At 41.2% G+C, this 19,529-nt stretch overlaps 1 protein-coding gene across 3 annotated transcripts in view; it reads right to left on the bottom strand.

Annotated features, from left to right (window-relative positions):
* MID1 (midline 1) overlaps window positions 1–19,529 on the bottom strand; it is a 186,408-nt gene that overhangs the window by 132,801 nt on the left and 34,078 nt on the right. Inside the window, exon 1 of one of the 3 annotated variants that reach the window (XM_081566134.1) lies at window positions 6,449–6,865. The exons of the other annotated variants lie outside the window; for them this stretch is intronic. The gene's annotated coding sequence lies outside the window, so the exon portion shown is untranslated. Of the gene's footprint in view, window positions 1–6,448; window positions 6,866–19,529 lie in introns of those variants that run through there. 3 annotated transcript variants of the gene reach the window in all.

Below are 19,529 nucleotides of genomic sequence, written 5' to 3'. Positions count from 1 at the left end.
GGATATTTATTTTCCACGCCTCTCCCTGCTTCCTTTACCTCCCCTTCCCCATTTTGCATAGCACTGAGATGGGGCTTTTCTGGTTTTCTTCTCTAACCGCCTCTGACCTCTCCAGCAAAGCCTGTGTGTGTGCATGTACAATCAGTCACCTCTGCCTCTTTGCAACCCCATGGGCTGTAGCCCACCAGGCTCCTCTGTCCACGGAATTTTCCAGGAAAGAATACCTGGAGCAGGTTGCCATTTCCTACTCCAGGGGATCTTCCTGACCCAGGGATCGAACCAGCGTCTCTTGAGTCTTCTGCATTGGCAGGCAGATTCTTTACCAGCTGAGCCACAAAGCCTAGGTGTTTTTAAAAGGGCCAGCCTACCTTCCATCAAAAAGCTGTCCAGGTTGTTTGTTCATCCAGGTACTGCCTCTCTGACTCCTAGGCTCGCGAGACTCTCACAGCACCATCTTGTAGCACGGACAGTACCTTGCTTCATTTATTATAAGCACCTCAACTCACAGTGTGCATCTCATGGGACTCAGTAGCTTCTGTCCCTAACCCATCTGCCCTCCAAGCCTCCTGGTATTTCCTCATGGTGCTTCCATTCTCCTGATTAGCATAAGTCAGAGGCTTGCCTCATTTTCTACTCCTCCCTCTTGGGGGAGGCAGAATCATGCCCCCGCCCCACCAAAGCTATCTTACAAAGAAAACGGGAGTTCAGGTTGCAGATGAAAATTAAGGCTGCTAAGCAGCTGACCTTGAAACAAGGAGATGAGCCTACATCATCCAGTGGGACTGAATATAATCATGAGAGTCCTTAAAAGTGGAAATGGGAAGTAAAAGAGAACTGTCAGATGACACTACTTGAAAAAGACCTGATAAGACACTGCTTTGAAGATGGGAGGAGGCCATAAGCCAAGGAATATAGGCAGCCTGCAGAAGATGGAGAAAATAAAGAAACAGATTATCCTATAGATCAGGGGTCCCCAACCTCTGGGATATAATGCTTGATGATCTGAGATGGAGCTGATGTCATACTAAGAGAAGAAGTGAAGTCACTCAGTCGTGTCCGACTCTTTGCGACTCCGTGGACTGTAGCCTACAAGGCTCCTCTGTCCATGGAATTTTCCAGGCAAGAGTACTGGAGTGGGTTGCCATTTCCTTCTCCTTTCCTACTAAGAGAAAGTACACCATAAATGTAATGCACTTGAATCATTCTGAAACCATCCCCCAACCCTGGTCCACAGAAAAATTATCTTCCATAAAACTGGTTCCTGGTGCCAAAACAGATGGAGACCACAGCTAGAACTTCCATAAGGAATACAGCCTTGTAGATATACCTTAGTTATAGCCTAGTGAGACCAGTGTCAGACTTAATGACTCCCAGTGTTCTTCTTTAATACCATGAAGCTTGTGGTACTTTGTCACAGCATCAATAGGAAACCATACACTCTGCTGCTGCTACTGCTAAGTCGCTTCAGTCGTGTCCGACTCTGTGCGACCCCATAGACGGCAGCCCACCAGGCTCCGCCATCCCTGGGATCCTCCATACACTCACCTTTCCCCAAATCCAAATCATTAGCCAAGACATGTAAATACCAAATCTTAGTAGTTCTTTGACCTCTCTGTTCTTACTGCCTCTGTGTTGATCCAGATCTTTACTGCATTCCCACACTATTGCCCAAAACAAATGAACAAAAACAAACCCCACACAATTACAAAAATACCTCCTAATTTGACTTATTACCTCCCACTTTTTGTCTTTCAGTTTCACCTTTGCAACATGCTTTGGCACCATCATTTCTTCTGGGGACTTCTCTTAAAGGCACAAAACATTGAGCCACTCCCTGCTGCCCAAAGTCTCAGTCCTGACAGCCTACCTTTTTTTTTTTTTTTTAGGGGAGAGGGTGAGGGTGGGATGATATGGGAGAATGGCACTGAAGCATGTAAATTATCATATGTGAAATGAATCGCCAGTCCAGGTTCGATGTATGATACTGAGTGCTCAGGGCTGGAGCACCAGCATGACCCGGAGGGATGGGATGGGGAGGGAGGTGGGAGGGGGGTTCTGGAAGGGGAACACATGTACACCCGTGGTGGATTCATGTCAATGTATGGCAAAACAAATACAATATTGTAAAGTTAAAAAATAGAAAATAAACTAATTAAAAAAAAAAAGACATCTTATCTTTTAAAAACCTTGCCCAATTTTCTCCCAAGCTGCTTTTTTAATCTTAGTTCCAATCACTCACCTCCTGTACCAGAGACCCAGTAAATGGGACCGTTTTCTGCTTTTAGCAGTTGTCTTTGCTTTTCTTCCTAGCACAAATCATTTTTTTCTCTTGTCACTTTTTTTTTTGTTTCGTGTTCCATTTTCTTTTGTTTTCTGCTTTTTTTTTTTTTTAATGAGAGACAAACTTCCAAGAGGTCCGAAGAGCCCTGGCCACTATGGTACTGAGGGATTTCGCATTCCACAAAGAAGAACGTTTTAAAAGATGGCTCTAAATAGCACGATATGTCTTACATGTTTACCATTAGCCAAGTAAAACTTTAGCTGAAAGACACAAAACAAAATAACTATCCTCTTCACAAAATAACTAAAATATTTATTTAAAAGAAGTATTTCCTAGTACCCAACAGAGTGATCAGTAATGAGGTGCAGGTTTAAATGAGTCATCTTCTTTCATCATTCACTCAATAGAATCAGATTAGCTCTGGGACTGATATAGGCAGGCATGTGTGAGCAAAAACATGAATCTCACATGGAGGTAACATTCATAGTCGAAATTTGAGGCCAATTGTGAATGGATAGCCTGAGCCAAAAGACTACCTCCCTCTTCAAAACTCTGCATGATACAAGTTGGATATAAGGTGCTCATGCCTTTGGGAGTTAAGGAAAAATCATCTATAGATCAACAGAAAATTCATCACCAGTCAGCCTGGTGGCTCAGCTGGTAAAGAATCTGCATATAATGCAGGAGACCTGGGTTTGATTCCTGAGTCAGGAAGATCACCTGGAGAAGGGAATGGCAATCTACTCCAGTATTCTTGCTTAGAGAATTCCATGGACAGAGGAGCCTGGTGGGCTACAGTCCATGGGGTTGCAAAGAGTCTGACACGATTAAGTGAGTTTCACTTTCACTTTCATCAATAGAAAGCCTGCAGGAGAGCTAGCAGTGAGCAGTATAGAGAGACTGCACCTGGACACCCAGGTGATGGTTATGGTGAGCTGGCTGACCCAGGTGCCTCGGAAGAAGCCACCTTGCTCTCTCTGGGCTCCAGTATCATCATCTTTAACCAGCACTCATTCCAGGAGGAGAACTTTCCCGGAGGGAGAAAGGCCTTCTTTTGTCCAAGGCACAGGATATGGAAGCAAAGAGACGGGAGGAGAAAGTTCCCAATAGAAGACAAGGTCATTGGGACTGAAAGAATTCAGATATGGTATTAGGCTCAAGAAGGGAGATGGCTGAACTCAGCAGGAGTGCCCTTAGGGATCAATGTGCTAAAGCAGGGAGACAGAAGTTAAGAGGGTTCATATCTGTTGGTTTCATCTTTTTTTGCCTTCTGCTTTGAAGTAAGAGGCAAAACTATTCATCTGACAAGTCAATGCAGAGAAAACATTTAACTCCCCGCCTCTGCTGTCACAAGCCTTCCCACCATCCTGCTCAGTAGCTCATTTTAGGATTTCACAGCTTTAGTCCTTGTAGTTTCTCCTGACTTCTGCTATGACAAAGATGACCTGCACTTTGAAGAAACACCTAGGACCCCTGTGAAGATGGCATGCACTGCAAAGATTAATCCCTAGTCAAAGTCAATGAGCAGCCTTTCCAGTTCAAAATCCCATGGGAATTTCACCTATCTATCTATCTATCTATCTATATATTATATATATATATATATAATATATAATCAAGAAGTGACCAAGGAATCTCCAGACCAAGTGCATTCTATGAATTCAATCACCTGCTAGAATAAGGAGACATTAAATTGTGAACTTCTCAAGTGACTCCAGTGGTAAAGAACCTGCCTTAAGAGACTCGGGTTCTATCCCTGGGTCAGGAAGGTCCCCTGGAGAAGGGTATGGCAACCCACTCCAACACTCTTGCCTGGAGAATCCCACGGACAGAGGATCCTGGTGGGCTACAGTCCATGGGGTCGCAAAGAGTCGGACATGACTGAGGCGACTTTGTATGCACACAATTGTCAGCACATCATCCCTGACTTTTTTATTCCCAATTTCTCTTAATAGAGACATTGGTGTCTTAATCACAAGGTAAATCCACTCTCAATGCTTCCCTACAAGTATTCTGTGTCATGTCTGCATACTCCATCTAAAGTAATCACTTTTCTCATTTGGAGACTGCGAAAAAGAACATGCATTTTAGCTGCCTATAATTTTACTTTTAGGCCCTCACTTTGTACAGTTCTGAAAGCCATCACCATGAGGGAAATTAATGAGTCACCAGACCAAGGAAGAAACTTGGATACCAACACTGGGTGGCCTGTGGTCAATTGTTAATATCAGGTCACTCTCAGCCACTGCCCAGATGATTCGCAAGGCACTTCCTCCATCTCTCCCCATAAATAGCCTCTGGCATATGGAAACCAAGCTTGATGTTTTACCAAAATGCAACTGAGAGGACAAATACTATCAAAACTGCACAACGTTACACCAAGTCACCTAAAACTGGTTTGGAAAAAGAAATTCCTAAAAGTATCAGAAAAAAGAGACAGCTTCGGAAATGCTATGCATACATTTACTTCTTCAAGAGTCATAAATTTCAGAAACAGGATCAAGTCAATTTCCTGTTCTCTCTCTTCACATAAGTAATTAAGACTGAGCGGACTTACTGCCATCTGAATTTTTGCTACGGGATTCTTTCTTTTCCAGAGCCATAGATGGAGTATTTTTTTAAGGACTGTGGAATAATGTTTTCATCTTGGATCAGCAGAAATACAGACTTTCAGAGGACTAAAAACTTGGGAATTGGAAAGTACTGAAACTGAACCTCAGTTGGTGAGGCAGGGTTTGCAAAAGCGACTAAACTCAGAAAGGACTTGGTCTCACGTCAGATAAACTGCATCTCCAAACCCCAAACATGATCTAACAGAAACTCAGTAAAAACTGAAAGCTCCACCCCAGATGAATTCACCACAAACCGAGTATTTTTAAAACATAATACAAGCACTCAATATCTGCATATTCAATCCTGGTTTAGTTTTTCATTTTTGAGTTATAACTACCACACAGTAAAAACACTACCCAAATACTATTTTACTCATTAGAATCCTGGCTGATTTGAGAAGCAGGTGAGTCAGTAAATGCACAATAAAAGAGAACCATAGGATGGAAAGAGGGACCAAGGGAGCTCCAACTGAATGTAAAGGCAACCTGAAAGCCTATAAACTGATACCACAATTTATCCCACCACAATTTATCCCACCACAAATTACGGCACAGAACAGTCAAAATGCAAAAGGGCTCTTAAAGCAACAGTAGAAATAATACATCGAGTAGGAACGGGTGGAAAAAAGTGATCCCATAACCTTCTAAAGGTAATCCCTCTGAAGTATCACTGTGGTTAACCTCCGACCTCAGCACACTCAAATTTGTTCACTTCATCACGGCAGACAAGTGAAAATTTCTGCCAATCAAATTGTAGGGGACCAGAGGAACTGATGGGGAAAAAAAAGTGACAAGCAGATAAGCACTGAGGCAGTAGCCTCAAGTTTTAAAATAACTAATGAGGACAAGAGATATTTTTAATCAGTTGTCATTTCACCTGTATTCTAAGGAGTGCTGAAGTTAAAAATGTTTTACCTGATACCTGAACTGAGAACCAGGAAAGATTTTTAATTTCAGTCAACACCCACCTGGTGGAATTCATGCAAATTGAATTAATCTGTTCACAAACCCTTTTCTGTCCATCCACGTCTGTCTAGAACTCGCTCATTTTTTAGTAATTGGATCTCCAGGACATTCTTTAAAATAATCACATACTCGCTTGCCCACGCAACCTGATTAATAATGAATGAACATTCCTGAAAAGAATCACTTGGAAGCCTGGCAGATGTCTTTAGGGATATGCAGGCTTTAATGATAAAAATTAAGGAGAAATGGGAGCTAGGTCACACTGTCTGGTTATTTTAATTGAAACCCAGTCTTCCAAATTTACTTAACAGAATGCTTAAATACACCTTCTGGAGTTCATTTATACAAGCAGATAAGCAAAAAGACACAAATGACAATGCAAAAAAAGCCATCCTGATTTCTCCAGGAACAACTGCTTGATTTTGCCCTGTCTTAAGAGTGAAGAAACCCCCTCGACAGTCCCAGAAACGCCATTCATCCTACTGAAAGACGGATAAACAGGTTAAAAACAGGAAACAGCACAGTTGTCTGAAAGAGTTCTTTTAGCATCTCCACAGATTCTTACGAAAAGATTGCCTTGAATACCCACCAATGGACTGCACCCTAGTTCTTTTTGAAGAAACATCGCCGTAGGCAGAGGAGGGGGACCCACGAAGTGACACACAGGCCACCGAGACCAGATGGTGGGTGGCAGGCAGTGCCGGAGCGGTCCTGTATGTCTGTGAGAGCGTCAACAGTGAAACACAACAGGAAAATCGACGCGACAATTCCAGGAAGGCCAGCTCCACCTCATCCACCCTGCCAGGCTTGCTGAGTTGAAGAATCAAAACTCTCTCTGGCTTTTCAAACTGCCTTTTCCTCGGACCCTGTCGTGGCTCCCCTGGGCCCTGGCCCACTCAGTGCTCATCTGAACCAAATGAAAAGGCAGCTCGGGTCAGGTCAATACTTGCTGCCTAGTCCCCTCACCCCTAAAGCATGATTTGCCACTAGGATCTGTACCCTCACTGCTCACAGGGATCAAGAGTGGGTCAGTGTCCGACGGCTGAGCGCCGGATGCCAGCTTTGTATGCTGCCAATGGGAGTCGTGCCTGCCCACTGCCCGGGGTCACCAACGGGCACAGGACTCCCTTGCGTTTTGATCTTCTCGGCCTCCTTCTGAGTACATGATCACATTATGCTCAGGACACTGCTTTGTTATTTTTTAAAATAATATATGTATTACCTTGCATCTATCTTCTGAATTAAAATACACTATCGAGAAGAAGTTTTATTTTTAAATGCTATATCAGGAGTCATGATCTCTTGTACAGACACAATAAAGCAGTCCTTGTTTCTTTGAGAAAGAGAGATCTAAATCACATTCTGTCATCCTGAGAAACAACTGAAACTATACCTATAAAATATACACATACGTGCATACAACCACAAGCAAGCTTTACATATATGCATACATATGTATAGATATTATGTATACATATACTATATACATATTATGTACATGCATATCATTAGGCATATCATATGTGTACATGTACATACAAAAGTTAAAGCTGCTCAGTTGTGTCTGACTCATTGTGACCCCATGGGCTGTGGCCCGCCAGGCTCCTCTGTCCAAGGGATTCTCCAGGCAGGAATACTGGAGTGGGTTGCCATTCCCTTTTCCAAGGGATCTTCCCAAGCTAGAGATTGAACCTGGGTCTGTTGCACTGCAGGCATATGTACATATAATACAAATGTAAACATGCGCACACACACAGCAAATCCGCGATGAGTGTCCCAAATTTCACTCTCCAGAATGGCAAAGAAAGAGTGAATCAAGAATGGAAAGTAATCTTTTAAAAACCGATTGTCTGAAGGAAGAAAGGGAAGTCGTCTTCCCAAACACAAAAAAAGAAAAACTTGCCCTGCACTGCAGTCCTTTCAAGGATGTTGCTTATCACACTGCACAAGGCAAGAAATTGCAACAAAAGTAAATCATCAGGAAAGTGTAAAAAAAAAAAAGAAAATTAAAAACCTACATTGGTTGCAAACCTGCACAATTCAATTTATCAACCAGACATTTGGACTCAACCTAAGAAGGTTAAAGAACATTTTTTAATGTCAAAGTCCATCAAACATTTTTTAATTATTTTTTTGATGTCAACCATTTTTAAAACCTTTATTGAATTCATTACAATATTGCTTCTTTTCTATGTTTTTGGGTTTTTTGGTCATGAGGCACGTGGGATATTAGCTCCCTGACCAGGGATCAAACCTACAACCCCTGCATTGGAAGGTGAAGTCCTCACTACTGGACCACCAGGGAGGTCCCTAGAGAACAATCTTGATAAAGGGCAAGCAGCAGGCAAGAACAGCTTCCCTGTGTCACCTGGGCTGCACATTGTGACACTACTTTCATGCCACTGCACGCCTCATGGTAAACCAAAGCACACCTCGCATGTTTGGACATAAAAACGCAAACATACGTTTTCTAGACTTATGTCTCTACAAACCATAATTTTGTTTGTCTTTTAACAATAAACAAAGGAATTACTCAATTTCACCTACAAATGACTTCCCAAAGGAGTCCTCACGGTCCATGGAAGGGACACATGTACATCATCCAACAGAATTGGAAAGAACTGTTCATCAAGAGATTTGAAAGCACTGCTTTTGTTAAAACAACATTAAAATTGTCAAGATTTCACTGAGACATTTTGGCGCTGTTGTGGAAAAATTAGCCTGAGACATCAGGAAACATTTACTCTGTCCCACAAAAGCCAAGGAAAATGATAAACAACAACAAATTCTATCATCTTCTAGAGTCCACAATCTGACCACCTCGACAGGAAATTTCACACTGTCAGGGGGACTCCAACATTTCAGAGTTTTTCCAGTTTATGTTAAGAAAGAAAGCATCCGGTTTTAAAGACAAATGGAACCTATTTTACACTAAATTGAAAATGACTGATGTTTTCCAGGTCTATGCTGTACTGGGTGTCAGGCAAGAATTTGGTGCTGAAGGCTATGAGAGCAGACTTGAAAGAGAAAGAAGGGAGTGAGAATGTGTCACATTTAGTCTCCTGACAGAAACCTAAATCTAAATCGAACCTTCTGGAAGAGCAGGCCCAACAGTATGGTGGTGGCAGAAATGGAGGCCACTGTGTCCTGTGAAATCAATCAGATAAAAAGGGCTCCAATACTGCCTTTCCTAAATGCTTTTCCAAGTGTATTCAGAATACAGTAGGCACTTCCGCATATATTCAGAGAACTACTTCTATGTTTATATAAAATCCTATGTATACCTACAATGCAATTAGCTTTTGGAACCGTATATACACATGCATGTGGATATATATATGTACACACCCACACACATATGGGTATAAAAGCACCTTTGTAAAATTCCTTGGGACTTGCTAGTACTCTTCACATACCTCTTGGTCACAGCATCTGTCCTGCATGAGAAAAAACTTTCCTTTCTGCATGCAAAAACAGAAACCTGTCACTAATTTCTGCATGAAAAATCAAAACACACCAACTTTTAAAAGTGACCCCAAAAATCTGTCACTCATATCTGAAAGAGGTGACCCGGAAATGAGCAAAACCATCTAAGAGGTCTAGTCTCTGAAGGACAAGACCAGTGGAGCTGGATTTTTGCAAGAAAATTCTACCTAGAAAAACCCTTGCCCCTTGTATACTCTCCCCTTCCCGCGTCTTATCACCAGGAGGAAAATGTATCAGTAGATAGGTGTGGATGATGGCCAGTACGGCAGCGCCCAACTTTTCTCTTAGGTTCGAGGACATGACACGCACAGCTGTGTCCTCAGGTAATGACAACGTTGCACAGTAACTAATTCTTATTCTAAGAATAGATAGGGGAATTATCTCCAATATCATAGCTTCTCTTCTCAAAGGAAATTGCTTTGTACTCTCTACTTCAAAGTCAGCCATACACAAAATCCTTGTGTTCACAAGACCCTGAAGCCACTTTGTGATCTTAAAAAAGAAAGAAAAGTAACCCTCCTTTACAATTTCTGGTTAACTCTTATGAAGAACATGCTTTCAATACTTCCCGTGATCACTCAAGCCCTACAGTCAGGGAATGAAGTCTTTTTTTTTTTTTAATTTTTTTTAAGGCAACAGAAAGAGGAGGGACTCTTTTGTTCTGAATTGTTATTGTAAAGCACCACACGAGAGACAGACAGGGAACATGGGAACAGGGCATTGAAAAGGACAAGAGTGCTGACAAACGAAAACAGGATATTAAGAACAGTGTCGGAACTGGGTGTCCCCACAGAACAAAGGTGGGAGGCTTCTTGGGAGAAATTTGAGCACAAATACCTTGAATCAGTTTCAGTACTAATGGATGAACTAGTTTTCCAGGCAGCAAGAAATCTTTAAGTCTGGGGCAGTAAAATTAGGTTATCATTAATACACACACACACACAGAGAGTTTTAAAGTATCATAAAATTAAAACTGCTTTTAAATCACACTAATCACTCCCCTTTCAAGCCATGATCCACTTAAAATTTTTAGATCTATGTTTTGCCCCATTGAAACAAAATACTTTTTTTTTTTTGTTAGATATCTGAGCTTACAGCATATATTCCTAAGAAAATCAATTCTTTCTTACCAAAAAAAAATAGAAAAAGCTCTCCATTCAGAGCATGCTCTTACACTTTAAAGATAACCTTTACATAGAGCTTTCCAGAACTCCCAGAGAAGCTAAGGTTCTACTTCGAGAAACAATCGCTGCAGCTAACTTGCTAGCATTAGCAGAACAGCCAGGTTTTGTCAAGTCATGCTTTTATCATCTTATACTTTTCTTCCAATGCAAATTCTGCTAAAGATGCTAGTAGAACGATACACTTAATAAGATCATCGGTGTTTAGTTTAATGGACTTACATAATAAGAATGATTATTGTTATTATTGCAGTTCCTAAGCTGAAGGGGTTCAGAACAGTAAATAATATATCCTATCTGACATTGTAGCTAAGACTGCAGGCTTTTTTCCTCTTCTCTACATTTGCCTGGTATTCTTCTTTTTCCCTTTCCCCATTCTTTCCTTCTATTGTGAGATGAGTTGTTGTTGTTCAGTTGCTAAGTCGTGTTCACCTCTTTGCAAACCCATAAGAGAGGAACCCAATAGGCTTTCCTCTTTTAGACCATGCATTTCATCCACTTTTCTCTTTGATGAGCTGTCAGCAAGCCCCAGTTTGGAATGAGGTCATTGGTGTGATTTTGTGCAGAGAAATGGGTCCCTCAAAATCCAATAAACCTGAGTTCAAACCCTGCATCCACCATTTCCTAGCAAAGGTGGACAGGATCCAGCTTACCTTACATTCACAGAGTCTTTCTAGAGCTTCCTTATTGAAGGGTCCTTTGAGAATTAAGTGAAACAAAATTTTAAAAGTGCCTGGCAAAACTGTACCTTTCATACCCTCCTCCCCTTCTTGTCCTGAATCACCTCTTCCCACTCTTCTTTCAATACACAAATGATCTGGGTTGTTTTTTTTTTTTTTCCATTGGAAATCTCTTCAAACCACTTTTGGAAGCAGGAAGGCTACTGATCCATTTATTCATTGAATAACGTTCATGGAGTGTCTTACGTGAAGGAAGAGTCTACGAGTAATAAATTAGCATTCCTATTATCACAGTAATCACTCTGTAATCATCATCTTCATATAGACAATGTCGATTTCCTAGACTCGGATGTACCTCTATTCATCACCACTGGATTGCCTACCATGGTCTTGATGCTGCAGTTCTCTGCTCCTCAGGGAAGGGCTCTCTGTCCCACATGGATCCTTTGCCAGAATTTTTGATTTTGCAGGAAATAAAGGGCTTTGGCACAGGGTGGGGCATGGGAGACCATCAAGAACAGTGAAGGGCTTCAAGCTACCTGCAAGCTGATCAGTTAGCCTCCTGAAAAGTGCTGGCAGAAGACACAAGACTCCCGAATTAGAGACAAACAATGTTTCTGAGTCAGGGTCCAGGGAGCAGCATGTGTCTCCTGTTCACAAGTCCCCAAGTCCCATGGAACAGGCAGCCTAGGCACACGTGACACATATAAGGGTTTACATTCTAGCTGAGCAATCCCAAGCTTTGGAAACCTACATCTTTAATAATGGACTGCAAGCAAACAAGCCCAGCATTTGCCCTGGAGAGTGTCATGTTCTTTATTACAATGGGTGACAATCCTGCTTTCTACCCTGGAGGGAGATGTTTTCTTTCAACCTTTGAAGGCTATTCACTGTACAAAAATCCTTAGAAAGATAGCCTGGAACAAAGGCAGTCGGCACCTCAGCTAACAAGGGGTACAAAACTGTAAGAAATCCATGAAGAATTATTCCACAAGAAAAGCTTCCTTCTCCTTCTGGAGATGTGTCAGTAGTAGTCCCAAGAATTGAGATCACCAATGGGCCTTCTAGCAGTGATGGCAGAGGCAGCGATTGCTGCTCTTCAGTCACCAAGTCGTGTTTGACTCTTTGCAACGCCATGGACCGCAGCATGCCAGGCTTCCCTGCTGCTCACTATCTCCGGGAATTTGCCCAAGTTTATGTCCATTGAATCAGAGATGTCATCCAACCATCTCATCTTCTCTAGCCAGCTAACTTGACACAAATGACTCCTGTACCATGGAAGACCAGAAATAAGAGGAGCTCATAAGCAGGGTGACAATATACAGCCTTGACGTACTCCTTTTCCTATTTGAAACCAGTCTGTTGTTCCATGTCCAGTTCTAACTGTTGCTTCCTGACCTGCATACAGGTTTCTCAAGAGACAGGTCAGATGGTCTGGTATTCCCATCTCTTTCAGAATTTTACACAGTTTATTGTGATCCACACAATCAAAGGCTTTGGCATAGTCAATAAAGCAGAAATAGATGTTTTTCTGGAACTCTCTTGCTTTTTCGATGATCCAGCAGATAATGGCAATTTGATCTCTGGTTCCTCTGCCTTTTCTAAAACCAGCTTGAACATCTGGAAGTTCACGGTTCACGTATTGCTGAAGCCTGGCTTAGAGAATTTTGAGCATTACTTTACTAGCATATGAGATGAGTGCAATTGTGTGGTAGTTTGAGCATTCTTTGGCATTGCCTTTCTTTGGGATTGGAACAAAAACTGACCTTTTCCAGTCCTGTGGCCACTGCTGAGTTTTCCAGATTTGCTGGCATATCAAGTGCAGTACCTTCACGGCATCACCTTTGAGGATTTGAAATAGCTCAACTGGAATTCCATCACTTCCACTAGCTTTGTTCGTAGTGATGCTTTCTAAGGCCCACTTGACTTCACATTCCAGGATGTCTGGCTCTAGGTGAGTGATCACACCATCGTGATTATATGGGTCGTGAAGATCTTTTTTGTACAGTTCTTCTGTGTATTCTTGCCACCTCTTCTTAATATCTTCTGCTTCTGTTAGCTCCATACCATTTCTGTCCTTTATTGAGCCTATTTTTGCATGAAATGTTCCTTTGGTATCTCTAATTTTCTTGAAGAGATCTCTAGTCTTTCCCAATCTGTTGTTTTCCTCTATTTCATTGCACTGATCACTGAGGAAGGCTTTCTTATCTCTCCTTGCAATTCTTTGGAACTCTGCATTCAGATGGGAATATCTTTCCTTTTCTCCTTTGCTTTTCGCTTCTCTTCTCTTCCCAGCTATCTGTAAGGCCTCCTCAGACAGCCATTTTGCTTTTTTGCATTTTTTTCCCATGGGGATTGTCTTGATCCCTGTCTCCTGTACAATGTCACGAACCTCTGTCCATAGTTCATCAGGCACTCTGTCTATCAGATCTAGTCCCTTAAATCTATTTGTCACTTCTACTGTATACTCATAAGGGATTTGATCTAGGTCATACCTGAATGGACTAGTGGTTTTCCCTACTTTCTTCAATTTAAGTCTGAATTTGGCAATAAGCAGTTCATGATCTGAGCCACAGTCTGCTCCCGGTCTTGTTTTTGCTGACTGTATAGAGCTTCTCCATCTTTGGCTGCAAACAATATAATCAATCTGATTTCGGTGTTGACCATCTGGTGATGTCCACGTGTAGAGTCTTCTGTTGTGTTGTTGGAATAGGGTGTTTGCTATTACCTTTATTTAACTTATATGCCGAGTACATCATGAGAAACGCTGGGGTGGAAGAAACACAAGCTGGAATCAAGATTGCCGGGAGAAATATCAATAACCTCAGATATGCGGATGACACCACCCTTATGGAAGAAAGTGAAGAAGAACTAAAGAGCCTCTTGATGAAAGTGAAAGAGGAGAGTGAAAAAGTTGGCTTAAAGCTCAACGTTCAGACGACTAAGATCATGGCATCTGGTCCCATCACTTCATGGGAAATAGATGGGGAAACAGTGGAAACGGTGTCAGACTTTATTTTGGGGGGATCCAAAATCACTGCTGATGGTGATTGCAGCCATGAAATTAAAAGACGCTTACTCCTTGGAAGGAAGGTTATGGCCAACCTAGATAGCATATTTAAAAGCAGAGACATTACTTTGCCAACAAAAATCCGTCTAGTGAAGGCTATGGTTTTTCCAGTGGTCATGTATGGATATGAGAGTTGTTCGGTGAAGAAAGCTGAGCGCCACAGAATTGATGCTTTTGAACTGTGGTGTTGGAGAAGACTCTTGAGAGTCCCTTGGACTGCAAGGAGATCCAACCAGTCCATCCGAAAGGAGATCAATCCTGGGTGTTCATTGGAAGGACTGATGTTGAAGCTGAAACTCCAATACTTTGGCCACCTCATGCGAAGAGTCGACTCATTGGAAAAGACCCTAATGCTGGGTAGGATTGGGGGCAGGAGGAGAAGGGGACGACAGAGGATGAGATGGTTGGATGGCATCACCGACTCAATGGACATGGGTTTGGTCAGACTCTGGGAGTTGGTGATGGACAGAGAGACCTGGCGTGCTGCAATTCATGGGGTCGCAAAGAGTCAGACATGACTGAGCGACTGAACTGAACTGATAAGACAGTGTTCCATGTCTCTTATCCCCACCATCCTCTAAGGTCAGCTGACACCAGGAAAACTGGCAGAGAGCAGGTAAGACCCACCCATAGGTTTTGCCCAGTGCGTGTGAGCATGCTCAGTTCTGACTGACTCTTTGCCACCCATGGACTGTAGCCTGTCAGGCTCTTCTGTCCATGGAGTTTTCCAGGCAAGAATACTGAAGCAGGTTGCCATTTCCTACTCCAAGGGATCTTCCCAACCCAGGGATTGAAGCCAGTGTCTCTTCTGTCTCTCCTGCATTGGCAGGTGGATTCTTTACCACTGCAGGACCTGGGAAGCCCAAATAGACTTCTTCATTAATCCTTAATAACTTCCTCATTCATCCCAAATCAGCCTTTATCTGGAACTTTAACTCTTCACTACTCTCAACCTAAACTCATTTTAAGAGATTGAAAGAGTAAGCTAGTTTTGTACTTTTATGACATTAGGAATCCTTTGTGTACATTCATTTGGCTTTCTTTAAGCATTAAAAAAAAATTCTTTTAGAATGATTTTGGAGCACACCCAGAGAGAAGGTCATTTCTCTGATTATTTTTCATTCAATGGGAATTTCTGAGGTTTTGCTGTGTGCTAGGCACTGATGGGGCCCTGGGAATGCACTAGTGAATGTGGCAGCAAATGTATGCCCTGGGAGGAGTTGCATTTTAACCTGGTAATTTCAAGGAACCATACATAAAACAAAGGAAACAGAAAGGATGACTTGCTAGAAGGCAGAGGGGTGAGTGCAGGTCAGCTTTAGCTAAGGAGTTATTTCTGCTCAGATCTGTGGAGGCTTTTGGCTGATAGTTTGTCTTTTTCCTCTGCCAGTAAACAAGCAAAGAACATCTTGATTTCAGGATAAAACTTTTCCAGCGTTTGAGCAGAGACTTGTGATTCAATCTCTCAGACTGTTAAATATTTAGTTTCAGATTTCCTTAAGGAATGATCTCTTTCTCAAGGACATTAAAATCCAACTTTCACTATTTCTAACATAAAAAAACAAAATGATGAATTATGGGAATCAGTGACCTCTTTGTTTACTTGGGCAAGACCATTTGAGAGAGGAAAGTCACCATCACACAGTGGACCAAAAAAAAAAAAACAAAACCAATAACAGGAACTACGGTACTTAGAATTCCCTGAATGTCTGAGTGTTTAGTGGCAGGATATTAACTCAAAGTTGAAAGGAACCATGGACATGCAGTTAGGGTTACACAGAAGGGTGTGAAGGAAATTGAGACATTTCAAGACTCATTGGTTTTCTCCGGTCTTACCTGTTTTTGTCTCTCTAGGAGAAGAAATTTCAGAAAGAAAAGGAAAGAAGTAGGCAAACAGCACAGGGGAAATGAACAGCCAGGGCTTCATGACTGAAGGATCAAAGATGAATTAATACTAAATGGTCCCAGTGCCTGAGAGCTCTGTTGGGGTCTTGCTGACAATAATGGCATTAACAAAAGGTATCTCAACAGAAAGAAATTCACTGGCTAGCGAGAATTGGAATGGCCGTCAGATCATGATCAGAGCTCATCTCTTCAAGAAGAGGCCAGAAGGGAGATGACCACAGAGGGAACTCTCATGGGAGAAAAAAAGAGCTGCTACTGTGTCTGCAGCAGAAACCAAGGCAAGGGTTTGGGGAGTCTGGGTGGTTGGTGCCAACCATTCTACCAGGAAATACACAAGGTTTAGGGGAGGACAGAGTGGTGGGCAGAGAGGGGGTTATGTAGCCAGCAATTCTCAGACAGTGTGTTACCCCCACCCCAAAGACTTTTTGGCCTAAAAACCAAGATTTAAACTCTTTGCAGCTTGATAGTTGTGAACAAAATTATGTAAAATATATACATATTTGTGATCCATATGAAAACAAATCCCATAAATGCTATCAGGCTTCTAATGACTCTTTCAAAATTCTCTCAAGGCAGGCGAAACTCTGAGATTTTTCTTGCATTATCAAAATAGGTTTCCAAAGTCCTATTTCAGAGAGAGATGATAAATGTAATTTATAAAATAGGAAGTCACTATATTACCCTGGAAATAATGTCAAATGCTGTGATCTTAGGGTCTTGTTTGTTTGTGTTTTAGGCTTATGTGACTCTTAAAGAAAAAAAAGGTCCATTTTAAGCTAATAAGTGTGCATTTCATCTTGCACATTTTATCTTTTCATTGGATCAAATTTTCTAAGAAGCTGGCTTTTTGAATATACAATAAGGTGACATTTAAAGGGCTCAGTACTTGACATGCAACCTAGGGCTTAAACATTCACTTATGAAAAAATGTCCAGCTTTGAGAACAGTGATCTTTCCAGGTGGCTAAGCTATCTTCAAGTGGTGATATATTTATTTTGAAAATAAATACAAAATAATTTTTGCTGTCTGATTTATCAGCTTTATGGTAAGGACTGCTGGTTTATCATCCCTTGTTACGCAGTTTCCTTATTTAAATCAACAGACACTCGATTCAGGGCACAGCTCCAAACAGTTCTGCCTGTTGTCTACATCTATTCATTCCATTACAAATTCCACCAAGTGACTCTCCCTGGTAAATGGATGCAAGTATTCCATTTCGCAACTCTATTCATTTTCTTCCTTAGACTACAGATTGGGAAATTGCTCACTCCTGGGGTGCTGAGCAATAGGTGTAAGACAAGGGCAGTGTGACTTGCCAGAAGGGTGCTTTGTTGTGTCCGAGTCACTGCCAGGCAACCTCCCCTCAATATCAACGGCTAAAATATCACAGTCTGAAGAGAGGTGCCCTGCATCCCATGCCCGCCCCAGCCTAGCAGCATCCAGAGGCAATTCTTTGCATGGGTGCTTCTTCATCATGATCCTGACTGGCAGCTCTGAGGATTAAACTCAGGTCCTTTATGCACATTAGCCCCCTGGAGTGTTGAACTCCAAAACCTCTATTTTTCTCCCCTGAGTCTACCCTGTATCTCACAAAACCCTACTTAGCCACTGTGGTATGCAGCTTTTCTCATTCTGGGTTATCAAAAGAAAACACAACAAAACACCAGACCCTACAACAATTTGCTGGAGATGGTAATGATGGCGTGTTTGGGGCAGAGTGGGTCAATCCCAAGTTCTTTCAGAGCTGAGACTTGGGAACCCATTTCCTTCTTTATCATTAAGACTTCGCATTCTCATCAGCAGAGTCCCACTAACAATGACACCAACAATCAACTGGCTGAATAAAATCTGTGGGTTTTGTGTGTGTACACATATACCCATCAAAAAAAGGGACCTCAAAATCAGTGAATGAAAATCAAGACCAGCGTCTTCTTAATCAAGCAGAATTTCCTGCTTAGTGACTGCATTAAAAAAAAAAAAAAAGACCATCTGGCCTCTCTGCTACTTGAAGGCTTTCACTCCTTACTTCCTGGTTATCTTTAGCAAAACATTCCAATTTCACTTATAAATTCTTTTCACCATGATGCCATTTCCTTCTGTGTACTACTTCAAGAAACAGAGATGAAAACATTGTTCTGTCTCAAAGAAAATACTCCTCGGTTCTAAATGGCAGGTTTGAAAGGGGAAAAGTATACTTGGGAGAGAAAGATGGAAGTCAAGTCATAGTGAAAGCATTATCTACTCATATTTGTCTAAACATAAACAGTGCTGCCAGGGAGCTCTGCTTCTATCTCTCTCTATACAGATTATAGATACGTATCAATGTAGATGAATATATATTAATAGTAGTAGTTAAAATCCCAAACCAAAAAGCCACCACTACCCTGCTCATTCGAGGTATTCATTGCCCTTAAGCACTCTGCAAGAAATAAGTCAGAAAATGGAAGGTGCAAGCCATCATATATAGAACAAATAAACAACCAGGTCCTATTGTATAGCACAGGCAGCTATATCCAGTATTCTGTGATAAATTATAATGAAAAAGGATATGAAAAAGAAAGTATAAATAAACATATAACAATCACTGTGTTTTACAGCAGAAATTAACACAACATTGGAAATCAACTATATTTCAATAAAACACATTTTAAAAAAAGAACATGGAATTCACATCTGCATGGGAAGCAAGACTACAATAAAAGTACAGTCAAACTCCAAGTAATTGAAATTCTCTGGAAATAGAGTTCCGGTTAATTTAATTTTCTGGTTAACTGAACTCCAAACAGAAACCATTTTTAGAAAAAAATCCTTGTTGAAACATTCCTAAAATATTTGAGTCCACTTTACTTGCATAACTTACAAACCGTATCCTGAATCTAATTGGAAGATTCTTAGGTAATCCCAAATTTCATTGTTCCTTACAATCATTATTATAAAAAGATCTTTTTTCCCCTTTAATAGTAAATAGAGAAGGTTTAAGAGATAGAAGTTGGATGTATATATGTATCCAAGACAATCAATTTTCACATTAATCCAAAATGTTGCTTTTTATTCTTTGGATCTCTTGGAAAAGCATAATATAGAAAATTGTGGTTAATAGGTTGAATTCTTTTGGCAAAATTCAGGTAAGTTGAGGTTTTCACATGTTTTCATGCCAAAGGAAACTGACAAAAATTCTTCCTTCTCTCCCTGATGTATAGTATAAAGTACAAAAAATGTAAGTATAAATAAAAGTATAAAAAATAATTTTAATATAGTGCTTTCAATCAATTTTATTAACATATATTAAAAAAGACCATGTAAATTCCTTTGATGGACAGATTTAAACTCACTGAGAAAGCACTAGGA

This window comes from Giraffa tippelskirchi, chromosome X (genome assembly GCF_054371585.1).
Source record: "Giraffa tippelskirchi isolate mGirTip1 chromosome X, T2T-mGirTip1v1.2.pri, whole genome shotgun sequence".
NCBI classification, from domain to species: domain Eukaryota; kingdom Metazoa; phylum Chordata; class Mammalia; order Artiodactyla; family Giraffidae; genus Giraffa; species Giraffa tippelskirchi.
Note: the sequence above shows the minus strand (reverse complement) of the source record. Positions and strands in the feature narration are given on the sequence as shown.